Genomic DNA, 5,496 nt, shown 5'->3' on the forward strand with positions numbered 1-5,496 from the left:
CAAAGTTGGTTTGTTCCCATTTCCTTGAGGCCAGTTCTTGGAACTGTGCAAGAGGAGAGAGGCTTATGTCTTAGCTATAATCTGGTCATCATGTAATTAACTTCTTTGCCTGGTGAAGGTTATGTTATCGGCAAAACAGTTCAAAGAATATGACTCAGGATATTATCTATAGCCCTTGAGGAGGAGCTGAGGGTCCTTGACTTTATTTTATGGCCAAACTCTTATTATTTTGTCTTGCTTGACTATTTTTCTTTGTTTCTGCATTTTCTCACCTCTCTGATTAAATTTATTCTTTGGAACTCAGGAAGGCCTAGGAAGCTAAAGGTTTTCTACAAACAGGAGACAGGCAGGGGACAGGAGCGGGGGTGGGGGTCTATCCCAGAAAGGCCCCATAGGGTCCTGCTCAGTTACACTCAGGCCCTGAGCATATGACCTGGGTGGAACGTCTGTCTACACCTGGGCTTCGTAAGAGAAGCAGTGAGGGCATCTGGGGACCAGCTGAGTGTCCACCTGTTCTGGAATCCTCATTTCATCCTGGCCCAACACTAGGGCCAGGGCCCACGCTCATCCACTCTAAAGCTCCGTATGCTCTCATTTGCCTGGGTCTCCACTGGGATTTCCCAGTAATTCAGATTTCCTGAGTGCCAATCCCCATCAACTTGATAAGATCCATGTTCCACTATCTAGACCTCAGATTTCTCCCCAAAGTCTCCTTTCCTCCTTCTGGAGTGGAGCCGTACTCCTGTTAGATTTCTAGCAATGGCCATTTGTCTGTTTTCCCTTAACATTCTCAGTGCTGCTTCCCACATTCCCCCCTGCCTCCTCCACCCAAAATCCTTCCCCCCAGGGTTCAGGCTGTGGGGATGGAGCTCACCCACGTTGCCTCTCTATCATGACCAACAGCCACTCCCTGGCTGGCCAATTAGCCTATTCCAACACGCATCATTAAAACAATTCACATGAAAAAAAAAAACATATTTCTAGACTTACAAAGAAGTCACAAAATAGCACCAAGAGTGCGCATAGGGCAACACGTTGCATAAACACAGTAAAAGGCTCAAACCAGAAAGTTAACATTCATACAAAGCTATTCAATAACCATATCGCAATCCCCAGATCCTACTCAGACTTTACCAACTGTTCCACTTTTGGCCTTTTCTGATTATTTTGCTAATTTTTAAATTATAGAAAGCATTCTGTTGTTCATCTCCTGGACAACATTGGATGGAAAATGGACTGTGCTCAATTTTAGCAATTATGAACAATGCTGTTAAGAATATTCTTGCCCTGAACTTTCCGTGGGCATATATTCTCTAGAGTATGCCTAGAAATAAAATTCATGGGTCATGGGGGTAGCTGAGCATTTAACTTTACAATGAACTGCCATGCAGTCCTCAAAGTGATTTGCCATTTTGTATACTCATTGGAATCTTTGACAATGTCAATATCCCTGAGGAACAATCCCTTGAATCATGTCACCAGTTCCTGACATCCTCATCACCAGCTCTAATGCAGTTTACATCCATCCATTCATCCCGCCACCATCTTCATTTTTCTTCTTTTCTTGGCCAGGGCAAGTCCTTCACTTGAGGATCATTGTAACCCTTCTCTAGCAACCATCCTCAGTGATGGCCCTTAGGAGCAAATCAAAAGCTGAAAAGCCTCAGGGAATCTAACAGGAGGCTGTGCAGTCCTGCTGGGCTTTTATCCCAGTTCAATTCAGTCACTCGGTCATGTCCAACTCTTTGTGACCCCATGGACTGTGGTACGCCATGGTTCCCTGTCCATCACCAACTCACGGAGCTTACTCAAATTCATGTCCATCGAGTCAGTGATGCCATCCAACCATCTCATCCTCTGTTGTCCCCTTCTCCTCCCGCCTTCAATCTTTCCCAGCATCAGGGTCTTTTCTAGTGAATTAATTCTTTGCATCAGGTGGCCAAAGTATTGGAGTTTCAGCTTCAGTCCTTTCAATGAATATTCAGAACTGGTTTCCTTTAAGATGGACTGGTTGGATCTCCTTGCAGTCCAAGGGACTCGCAAGAATCTCCAACACCACAGTTCAAAAGCATTAATTTTTCGGTGCTCAGCTTTCTTTATAGTCCATCACATTCATACATGACAACTGGAAAAATCATAGCTTTGACTAAACAGACCTTTGTTGGCAAAGTGGGAACATTTTTAATATGCTGTCTAGGTTGGTCATAGCTTTTCTTCCAAGGAGCAAGCGTCTTTTAGTTTCATGGCTGCAGTCACCATCTGCAGTGATTTTGGAGCCCAAGAAAATAAGTCTCTGCTATTTCCACTGTTTCCCAATCTATTTGCCATGAAGTGATGGGACCACATGCCATGATCTTAGTTTTCTGAATGTTGAGTTTTAAACCAACTTTTTCACTCTCCTTTTTCACTTTCATCAAGAGGCTTTTAGTTCTTCTTTGCTTTCTGCCATAAAGGTGGTGTCATCTGCATATCTGAGGTTATTGATATTTCTCCCAGCAATCTTGATTCCAGCTTGTGCTTCATCCAGTGTGGCATTTCTCATGATGTACTCTGCATATAAGTTAAATAAGCAGGGTGACAATATACAGCCTTGATGTTTTCCTTTTCCTATTTGGAACCAGTCTGTTGTTCCATGCCCAATTCTAACTGTTGCTTCTTGACCTGCATACAAATTTCTCAGGAGGCAGGTAAGGTGATCTGGTATTCCCATCTCTTTCAGAATTTTCCACAGTTTGTTGTGATCCACACAGTCAAAGGCTTTGGGTAGTCAATAAAGCTGAAGTAGATGTTTTTCTGGAACTCTCTTGCTTTTTTGATAATCCAATGGATGTTGGCAATTTGATCTCTGGTTCCTCTGCCTTTTCTAAATCCAGCTTGACTATCTGGAAATTCACAGTTCACGTACTGTTGAAGACTGACTTGGAGAATTTTGAGTATTACTTTACTAGCGTGTGAGATGACTGCAATTGTGTGGTAGTTTGAGCATTCTTTGGCATTCCTTTTCTTTGGGATTAGAATGAAAACTGACCTTTTCCAGTCCTGTGGCCACTGCTGAGTTTTCCAAATTTGTTGGCATATTGAGTGCAGCACTTTCACAGCATCATCTTTTAGACTTTGAAATAGCTCAACTGGAATTCCATCACCTCCACTAGCTTTGTAGTGATGCTTCCTAAGGCCCACTTGACTTCACATTCCAGGATGTCTGGCTCTAGGTGAGTGATCACACCATGATGATTATCTGGGTCATGAAGATCTTTTTTTTGTACAGTTCTTCTGTGTATTCTTGCCACCTCTTCTTAATATGTTCTGCTTCTGTTAGGTCCATAACATTTCTGTCCTTTATTGTGCCCATCCTTGCGTGAAATGTTCCCTTGGTATCTCTAATTTTCTTGAAGTGATCTCTAGTCTTTCCCATTCTATTGTTTTCCTCTATTTCTTTGCATTGATCACTGAGGAAGGCTTTCTTATCTTTCCTTGCAATTCTTTGGAACTCTGCATTCAGATGCTTATATCTTTCCTTTCCTCTTTTGTCTTTAGCTTCTCTTCTTTTGTCAGCTATTTGTAAGGCCTCCTCAGACAATCATTTTGCCTTTTTGCATTTTTTTCCCTTGAGGATGGTCTTGATCACTGCTTCCTGTATAATGTCACGAACCTCCATCCTTAGTTCTTCAGGCGCTCTATCAGATCTAATCCCTTGAATCTATTTGTCATTTCCACTGTATAATTGTAAAGGATTTCATTTATGTCATCCTTCGCCATCGGAGGGGAGACAGAATGAAAACCACACTCACAGAAAACTAACCAAAGTGATCACATGGACCACAGCCCTGTCTAACTCAAGGAAACTATGCCGTGTGGGGCCACCCAAGTTTTATCCCACTTTCCTCACCATGCTTCCTCCTCTCTGCACAGCTCTGACTTCTGTCTCACTCCACCCTCAGCCGTAGACAATCTTCTCTGCAAATCGTTTCCTTTGCTTATTTCCTTCATCCTTGCAGCCTTCAGCTCTCACCACGGTGGATCATTCCTTTTCGGCAACAAATGTGCTTTAACACCTTTTGCCTTAAATTTAAACCAAACCAAGTCAAAGCAAAAAAATCTCCTTGATTTCCCATTCTCCAATTTTTAACTCAGTCTAATCTAAAAAATTCTGAAAACTTTCTACACAGTTGCGTAGGAATGTCGTGTAGATGGCAGCATCTCCCTTCACTTGTCACACCGTTTGTTTCAACGTCATTTTTCTGTCCTCCTTTACTCCACTTCTCAGCTGCCCACTCCCTCAACATACTTTATTTCTCAGTTTTCGTGGCTAAGTATTTTTGGGTGCCTCCCACAACTCTGTTCATTTTTTAAATGCTTTGCTGGGAGTCGTCCAGCAAAGTAGTTTCCAGACTCTCAAATACTGGAGTTTTCCAAGACTGGATATTGGATCTTCTTTGTCCTGTGTCTTTCTCTTTTTTTCATAAATCTTACTCCTTTTCAGAACAAATTTTTAGGCATTATTTCAAGAACAATTTTAGGCTTAACAGATATATTGAGCAGACGGTTCAGTGGCTTCCAAAGTATTATTCCCTCTCATCTTTTTAAAGTTCAGATATATGCAGTGGACTCCAATATGTATCTTTAGTCCAAATTTCTGCCAGGAGTTCCAGATTGGTACACCTAATGATATTTTTTTTTTTTGGATGTTGCCAATTGGATGTCTGAAAATATTTCCATCTTAAGGTCCAAGACAATTTTCACTTCTTTGGCCTAAATCTGCCTTGTTTCTCCCCAGACCTTTCTCTGTTCAGTACACTGAGCTGCTGTGGCCCAGTTACTCTTGGATTCCTCCCATTTCCTTTACCCCTCCTCAACTCTGTTGTTTGTAGTTCCAGGACCCATCTTATGTCTGTTCCACTTTATCCATCAGTATCTCTCCACTGCTTAAAACCCTCAGTCATTTTCCACTGTGCTTCACACAAACCTGGACTCCTGATGATGGCATGCTATGCCCTACATGACAGGGAGGCACTCATCTTCTCAGCCCTGTGGGTGTCTCACTCACACTCCCAGCTCTCACGCCCCACAGCCCTCCACTCTCCCCGCTGTGGGCAGGTCCACTCCTGCCTCCCACACAGCTGTGGCCTCCCCATCACCCAGCCCTCTGCTGAGACAGTGCCACCTTCCAGCAGGGCCTGCTGATCCCGTGTGACCAACTTCATTAGTGTATCCATTTCGATTCTATAATATTTACCCCTTTTATTCTAAGTTCAAAATTTTCACTGGCTGATCGTTTGCATGACTGCCTAGATTCTACGCCCTATGAAGACAGAAGGAAGTCATTTTACTCACTACTGCCTGGTTGGTGGCACATGAGGTGCACATGAATGCGTGGTTTCTCTGTCTTTTCCTTCTTCAACCAGTAGCTATGGGATGAGGTCTCCCCTCTTCCCGCTCGTCCTCTCACGTGTCTCACCTCATGCCCTGCCAGTTTTGCCTCTCCTGGTCCAGGAG

This window comes from Capricornis sumatraensis, chromosome 9, assembly GCF_032405125.1.
Source record: "Capricornis sumatraensis isolate serow.1 chromosome 9, serow.2, whole genome shotgun sequence".
NCBI classification, from domain to species: Eukaryota; Metazoa; Chordata; class Mammalia; order Artiodactyla; family Bovidae; genus Capricornis; species Capricornis sumatraensis.